This window comes from Vigna umbellata, chromosome 3 (genome assembly GCF_029865625.1).
Source record: "Vigna umbellata cultivar VRB3 chromosome 3, Vumbellata_1.0, whole genome shotgun sequence".
Taxonomy (NCBI): Eukaryota; Viridiplantae; Streptophyta; class Magnoliopsida; order Fabales; family Fabaceae; genus Vigna; species Vigna umbellata.
Window position 1 is genome coordinate 49,538,688 of NC_142167.1, and position 9,148 is coordinate 49,547,835.

The 9,148-nt window shown below is 34.4% G+C and overlaps 1 pseudogene; it reads left to right on the forward strand.

The window, feature by feature from the left end:
- On the forward strand, positions 1-5,668 carry LOC124825275 (histone acetyltransferase HAC12-like; annotated as a pseudogene).
- The last annotated feature ends 3,480 nt before the right edge of the window (positions 5,669-9,148 follow it).

A 9,148-nucleotide genomic window follows, 5' to 3' on the forward strand; every position in this document is an offset into this window, starting at 1 on the left:
ATGCATTGGGAGCGGATAAAGTCATTTGGTATTGCAAATATTCTGGAAAGCGAACTATTTATGGATGCTGCTTCACTGGTATGTTTTGAAACTGTCTAAGCATGTTAGTTTTCCATTTGTTAGTAGGCAATGAGAGGATAAAATACAAATTTTGCTTAAATTTTCTTATTTAAGTATTCAGGATATTTGATAAGTTTTTTTTTTAAAATATTTGACGTAACAGGAGGAGTATAGGAATAGGAAGACATTGATTCAGCGCTTGAAGACAAAAGTCGTCATGTTTCTTGCAAACAAACGTTGTCAAGCAGACAATATTATTTCTTTCACATCTAACATGTTACCATCTTCGCATTCTTTGTCTAATGGAAGACCAACCGGACATGCTTTTCAGAGAGTGCTCCCTCCTTGCATTAATGCAACTGGTGTAGTTACTGAAGATAAGAAACATGAGTTACCAAAAAGAGGGCTGTCTTCAATCCCAAAATGCACTGATTTGGATGTGCTTCCTGAGTTTCCTGTTGCTTTGGTTGGGGGAAGCAATTTGGAAGCTAACTCCAAGTCATTTGGTTGGTACTTCAAATTTTGTTTTTACTATCATGTTTTGTTTTTGTTTTTCCTTTTCCAAAACTACTAATTTTATATGATGTATGATTTAAATTTTCAGAAGTATCTAATCATTTTTTTTATTGTCCTTCTGAAGTCATGCAACCACTAACCAAAAGAAGAACAGTGGATTCTGAAACTGAGTACAAGGTGGAACAAATTACAGACCCAGTATCTGAAAGCAATATTTGTATAAAAGATAATTTATTGAGTGATACATTTGGACAACCTCAGAACGAAGCAATTTTATGTGGTACACAAGCTTACCATTTGTTAAATTCAGGGCAATCACCAACCAAAAAAAGAAAAGTGGATTCTGAAACTGGGTACAAGGTGGAACAAATTATAAACCTAGTATCTGAAAGCCATACCTGGATAAAAGATAATTTAATGAACCGTACATTTGGACAGCCTCTTGAGGAGGAACCTATTTTATATGAAGGTACACAAGCTTATAACATGTTAAATTCAGAGCAACCACTAACTAAAGGAAGAAAAGTGGATTCTGAAACTGAGTGCAAGGTGGAACAAATTACAAATCCCATATCTGAAAGCAATACTTGGATAAAAGATGATTTAATGAATAATACATTTGGACAGCCTCTTCAGAACAAACCAATTTTATATGAAGGTACACAAGTGTATAAGCTGTTAAATTCAGAGCAACTAACAAAAGATCATGATGTGATAGTTAACTATAGTAGATCTGATTCTAATATGAAAACTGTTTGTGAAAAATCTATGGCTTCAAATACAGAGGACATACAAGACAGGAGGAGATTCAACCAATATGAGTCCAATGCTATTGAAAAAGTCATTGAACCAAAATCTCAAGAAAAGAAAAAGGAGTTCACAGATCCAACTGTTTCCTCAACAACTGAATCTTTAACAAGAAGTGGAATAAAGGAACACATTAAAAGTCTCAGACAGCAAGATAATAATAAGGTCACATTATACATGTTCTATTGTGTTTGATTACTCTGATCTCTTCCCATACTCTTACGAGTATCTGTGAATTTCTTATAGAATTGACAAGCTTGCTTTTGGATTTTTTTTCAAGCGTATACTAACACTTTTTTTTAATAGGATATAACGAACAGAGAATCAGGAGAAAATGATATTTACAAATGCCATTTGTGTTCAATGGCAACACTGTACTTTGACCCTAAGCCAATTTACTGCTTTTGTTGCGGCACCAGCATCAGGCGTAATGCATGTTATTACTATAGAAGAGAAGAAGAGGACACGCAGAATTGCTTTTGTACAACATGCTATAAGAATACCCGAGGTGGGATCATCACATTCAACGGGACAACTGTTTCCAAGACCGATCTTATCAAAAATAAAAATGATAGAGAATGTGAAGAAGCGGTAAATTTAATAATATCTTTGTACTATATTCATCTGAATGTAGATAACTTTAAACTCACTTTTGATTACCATTGTTTCTTCCAGTGGGTTCAATGCAGTAAATGCAAAAGTTGGCAGCATCACGTATGCGCACTCTATAACAATACAAGAGATTTGGAAAACAGTGCTGAATATCTTTGCCTTTTATGCTGCCTAAACGAAAATAGAAATGATGTGCGTGTACCCTATGATGCTAAAGACTTGCCGAGAACCATGCTTAGTGACCACATAGAAGGGAGGCTTTTGAAGCGTCTCGGTCAAATTGAAAGGAATAAAAATCCAGAGGTACGTAAGATTTTTCAAGAAACGAATTTTAATTAGCTATGTTTGAGCATGCATGTGCCCAATTTGTTTAACATTTTTTTAATCTTATGTAAACACGTAAACTGTAAATGCGATGTAAATTATTAATCTGTATCCTTAAAAGAACTCTGGTACAGTTCATACTATAGTAGCTATTCTTCAGCCCAAAAAGCATACATATTGTAAGTCCGACTAAAAATAAGACGATGCATATTTAAGTCTACTTCTTAACAGATAATATTTATTATTGATCTTTATCAATTACTTCATCCTACTTCCTTTTAAAAAACTTAGATATTAATTTAGAAAGTTCGTATTTTCTGATTTGTCACGTGCCAATCAAAATACTAGGTTTTTGTAGCAGACAATCTTTCTGTTAGGGTTGTGCTATCTGTGGACAAACATATTGAAGTGAAGAAACAATTTCTCGATATCTTTGAGGAGGATAATTATCCTGCAGAGTTTTCTTATGCTTCAAAAGTAAATAAACAGGTTAATCAATGAATATATTTACTTTTAACTACATTGTTCTATTCCAAAATGGCAGCATTTGCTTCTGGTTCAGGTTATTCTTCTGTTTCAAAAGATTGATGGAGTGGATGTGTGCCTCTTTGCAATGTATGCTCAAGAGTTCGGCTCAGAATGCGGCTATCCAAATCAGCGTTCTATATATATTTCATATCTCGATTCGGTTAAGTATTTTAGACCCGAAATACATATCTCGGCTAGAGAATCTCTCCGTACCTTTGTTTACCATGAAATATTGGTATGTGTTTTCAAATTTTGTTTCTAATTACTTGCATTTTATCTTTGTAAATCCCCGTGTTTATTATATCCATTAATATGTTTAGCACTTTAAACAATCAATTTTTCCATTCATGTTTTGCTTTTTTGTCCGCAGATTGGATATCTTGATTTTTGCAAGAAAAGAGGTTTTACAACTTGTTACATATGGTCCTGTCCACCTATAAAGGGAGATGATTATATATTCTACTGCCGTCCTGAATCTCAAAAAACTCCGAAGAAAAATCAACTACGACATTGGTGCGTCTTTTTTTCTCCTTATCTGTTTTTAGTTTTCATGTAATCAGTGTCTCTGGAAAATTAGCACTATATGTATATTGTTTGTTTAATCATGCAGGTATCATTCAGCCCTAAGAAAAGCTGTTGAAGAGGATATTGTTGTTGGTTTATCTAACCTATACGATCATTTCTTTCTTCCTACCGGAAAATGTGAATCCAAGGTAACAGCTGCTCGTTTGCCTTACTTTGACGGAGACTTCTGGTCTGATGCTGCTATGGATAAAGCCAGCCAGATTGAACAGCATACTGCAGGAAACCGTGAAAAGATGCTGAAATTAATACCAAACAGATCTTTGAAGTCGATGGGATGGGTAAATCTTTCTAAAGAAACTGCCAAAGATATTCTAGTGATGCAGAAGGTAAGTTTCTAACAGGAAGTTGTTCTTCATGAACACAGATAGATTTCATGTCAGACTATTAGTTATTTACTTTTCTTACTGAAACAAAGGTACCCTTAGTCCCGCACTTTCCCTGTTGCATTGTTCTATATTTACGTAAATGAATCTTATCCAGTGGAATATATGCTTTTATACATGTTTGAATGAAATGTTGATCCATATTTATTTGCTGGTATTTGATCTTTCTTCCTTTTCTTTTTACCACCCTATAACCAGCTGAGACAAACCATATCACCTTTCAAGGAAGACTTTATTGTAGTTCAACTTCAGTATGTTTGCATCCACTGCCATAAAGTGATAGAGTGTGGGAAGCGATGGTTTTGCAAGGAATGCAAGATATTTCAGGAGTGTGAAAGGTGAAGACCTCTTAAACATCAAATATTTGAACTGCTTTTTGCCCATTTCACCCATATAAATGGGTTTTATATGATTGAATTGGAAATTTGATATAGAAAAACACTTTCCTTCTCCAGAATACGGACTTTGCATATTTTTTATGTCGACTATGTTCTTGTAAACAAGTGCTAATGCTTAATTCACTCATTGAACAGCTTGCTATAAATATAAACATTGCCCCCTACGACACTATTCTTATAATTTGTCCAAGTTCTTTTAAATTATTTAAATACAATAGACAAACTAGGATTATGTATAAATACTGCTTCCACAACTTGAATTATATTACTTATTATAGCTTTATTGTTCAGGGTCTTCTCTGTGCTGTCTTCTTCCCCCTAGATTTTATGTGTTGCGTATGCTAAGCTTTCTGGCTTTATATTTGGTAGCAGGATAAGAAACAAAAGTGCTTATGTCATTTGCTTTTCATGTGAACATTGCAGATGTCACACTGCTGATTCACACACTTCTGTGAAAGGCGAGAAGCACAAACTTTGTGAGGTACTTCCTAGACTTTAAGAAATGTTCATATGATTTTCTCATCAACCCTTGGTGAGTTTTTGAGACACCGTACATGTTTGAATTGTGTGTTCCAGGTCCTTACGGGACGCATACTTCGTGATACAACTAAGGAGAAAGATATCATCTTTAATAATGGGTTATTTGATACCAGATATAACTTTCTTAGCTTTTGCCAAAGGAATAGGTTTCAGTTTGATTCACTTCGTCGAGCCAAGTATTCCTCAATGATGATCCTCCATTTTTTGAGCAACCCTATTGGAATAATTTGCCAAGTTTGCTGTAAACCCATTGTTAGCAAGTGTTACTGGAAATGTGGGAATTGCCCGGAGTTCACTGTCTGTTCTGCATGCCATATCGCCAGAGGTTCCAAATGCCATGCACACACGTTGAGTGAAACTTGTTCGGCCGCACTATCTTCTACTGGGAGTGAAAAATTAAAGCAGAATACAGCAGTGGTATGAGTGAACCTCAGTTTTATTTTCCGTTCTTATGATATAATATGCATGAATGCATGATTGCTGAGCCAACCTTACTATGCAGTTGCAGGAACTGCTGGATGTTATAAAGCACGCATCACAGTGTCATTCAACTCAAACTCAACCATGCACGTACCCAAACTGCTTTAAAATAAGAAAGTTGTTTTCTCATGCAAGTAGGTGTACTGTTCGAGTTTCTGGAGGATGCCAACATTGTAAGAAGGTTTGGCAGGCAATAGCTTTACACTCAAGGAATTGTAGAGACTCAGCATGTCGCGTTCCTCGTTGCATGTCGGTTACTTTTACATCTTTCCATCTACACTCTTTTTTTTTTCCTCTAAATTTTGCATAAATATTTATTCTTTGGTATATGTTTTTCTACAATTTGCAGGGATATGAAGAAGCAAGCAGAGTTGCAGCATGCAATCTGAATCACGACGTAGAGCTGCAATTTTGGAAAACTTTTTTCTGTATTGAATAAATGAAATGTTGTCCATAAAATTTTTAAATCTTTTATCTTAATTTTAAACTTAGATATTTTTTAGGTTTAATAATTTTATAACTCTATATTTTAAAATTTAATAACTTAATAACTTCATAATTTTATAATTTTATAATTTTATAATTTAATAATTTTATGATTTTATATTTTTATGATTTTATAATTTCATATGAAATTGTAAAATTATGAAAATTTGAATTTACGAAATTATAAAATTATAAACATTACTACAAAAAGTCTTTTGAAATAGTTTAATATGTTTCAATTTTAAGAAAAACAAAATCTTTCAAATTGTGATGGTTTTTTTGAAATTTTTTACAATTATAGACTTCGATTCTAATCTAAGTTTGTATTCATATATGTTTTGATTTTTTAAAGAAAATAAAACTTATAATTTTTTAAATAATTTCAAAAATGTCACAAGTAAATTTTTTTTTCAAATATTTACACAATTATATGTCTCAAAGAACTAAGGTCTATAGTTTTTCTAATAATTTCAAAAATGCTAACAATGGTTATGTTTGTAGATGAGGAGCACGGTGAGATGAGAAAAAAATAATTTTTCTTAAAAAGAAATAAAGGAATAAGCTTCGGCTCTTATTCAAAAAATAATTGAAGCATAAAGTAAAGAATAGATTTGGTTATAAATTGAAGCCTAAAGTTATATATTTTTTACTTTGTTTGAATATATTTCGGTTGATGAATCAAAACATAATCTCCAAAATAACCAATGTAAAAGCCCTTACTTGTAGTAGCGAAAATTTTAAAATTATAAAATTATAAAATCCTAAAAGTAAAAAATTCTCTTTGGTGGCCAAACAAGCTGGGCTTAAGGATGGGTCTAGACGAGCTGGGAGGGCCATATGAAATTGGGCTTTGAGGAAGAAATGAAGTGGATGCGTAGCTAGGGAGAGAGGTAGCTAGGGAGAGAGGCTAAAGGAAACTCTCAAGCTCTCTCTCTCGATGACCTCCAAGCAAGAACAATGATCTTAACTGAATCAAAGCTAGCACATTGTTAAGAAATGGACTTTAAGCTATAGGCTCCAAACCATGACTCTGATACCATGTTAGAAAGTGGGTTTAAGCCTAACTCAACCCCACAAAACCAGCTTGTAAGGTGAGGTTTGCACCCACTTATATACTATAAATTGGCCTTATCTCTAGTCAATGTGGGACTTCCAACAAACTCTTTTGAAGTTGTTGGATGCACATGGAAGGTAGCAGTTGGTTGGACGCTAGGTGCAAACCCCTCCTCGTTGAGCGTAAGGTTTCATCTTGCTTCAATTAAGTTGTTGGACTGTTTCTCACGTGAGAGAAAATTAAGCAGGTTGTTGGTTATGTGCCTCTTGCTGGACAAAATTAAGTAGGATGCTGGTCTATGCATCCAAGTGAGAATTAGGCTCACTTCTGCATTCTTAAATTTCCTTTCTTCTTATTACTTATCATTTTTGAAAGTGTTGGATCTTTTAATGGCCCTAGGTTTCGCGTTATTCTATCACATATAAAGGACTAAACATGACTATAGACAACATGGATGGATTCAAAAATCAAATGACATTAAATAAGCATATAAGATCGAAAAAAACAGCAAGGAATGACTCAAAAATAGAAAAGGCATATAAACATATGAAAAACCTAGTGAAAAAGATGAATGGTTCCAAGAGAAGAACAAAGTAGAACCATAAAAACAACAAAAATGGTAACAAGATTATGATAAGTAAGAACAACACATAAAACATAGTGAAGATAGTTAGGGAAAAAAGGAAACTTAGCTCTTGAAGAATTAAGGCTCTTGATATCACATGATAGCAACCTCCTTATGCTAGGTTGGGCCAAAGATAGGAGATGTGCATGGATGAGTGTTTCCTTGGATGGACAGTGCGAAAATGTGGTGGTAAATGGTCCAAGGATGATGAGATAAGGTGTGGATGGTGTAGAAGCTCACGGTCTCTAGGAGATATATGGTGGTGGTGTTGTAGTATTTGGTGGCTCCTAGAGAGGTAAGACCAACTCAATGAGAAAGGTTACTAGAAGGGTCTCTATGGTTGATCTAGTCTTGATCTAGGAAATGTATGGTCAAATTTTGGCAGCATAACATTAATAAACTTTCAAGATGATTACAAGAGAAGAGACACCTCTATATATAAGCAAGAGTGTCTCCTAAAAACCCTAAAAGAATGATCTCCCACTTTTGCACTCATTACCTGAAAATGAGGCCTTCTAAGGAGTGGAAAAGTGTCCACAAATCCTCTCCAATGAGGGGAGGACATGTGGCCACGCATAAAGCACGATCCTCTCCATTCCTAGAGTATCATGTGGCTAAATCCTCTCCAATGGAAGCACGATACATGGCACATACTTTCCACATGGTTTGGATGTCTAGCTTGAGGAAAAATCCTATACTAATTAGGCCTTAATACAAGCCTTAAACAAACCTACATTACATGGCCAAATACAATGGCCTAAACAACCTACACTACTTTTCAAACTATGCTCCATGATGGCTCCAAAATCCACAAGGTAGAGTTGATACGATTTTCAAGGATGACTTTCACTATTCTTGAAAGTACTTGACCATGACTAAGGGATTTGTCATCACATGGTGATTCTTATTACATAGAGTCCCTTATTGTTAGGAATAATTCAAGTATGAGTATAAATCCTACATTGAGTAGATATGACAAAGTTTAACATTATATAAGAAAAAAGACATAAACTTCATGTCTCGATGTTTTTGGTTAAAAGTGGTGTTAATCCTTTTTGTGGATTGTCTGTCACATTTATGTAATCTCTTCCTAATGAACCTTCTCTAAAAAGAACCTATCAGTTGTATAAGAGTTGACAGTTCATCTTAGTGGTCGTCTTAGATCTTTGTGATACCACCAATAACACAACAACATCACAATCATATCAACGATGGTTTAAGTAAAGGTCACCCTACTCTTGAGGAGAAATATATCATAAAAAGAGCTTATTCCTGAGGGGGAGATTGTTAAGAATAATCCAAGTGAGTCTAGATCACACATTGGATAAAAATTACCAAGTTAAACCCAATATAAGAAGAAAGAGACATAAAAGGTTTTGGTAGATGTAGGTTATGGACCCATGAACGCCCAAGCATGTGAAGAGAAACATTTTGGTTTTTGTTTATGGAATCTCATTAATTCCTCATTCCTTTCTTCCATCATGAAAACTTGGCATCCCATCTTTTTGTATTTTCAGCTTTTGATATCCAAAAGAAGTAGCAAGTTTATAAAATACAGCTAAGGCATATTGTTCCACAATGTGGCGACCTATTTGGATTTGCTAGCTAACTCTAGCTCCATTCTGTTGAATCATTAAGGGGTCGAAATTGGGAACACATTTAATGGGTCTTCTAGACATGTTTGTTATATGTTTGGACAGGAATTTGGAGTGAAAAGAAAAACCTTGTGATGAGGCCGGTGTGAGAGATA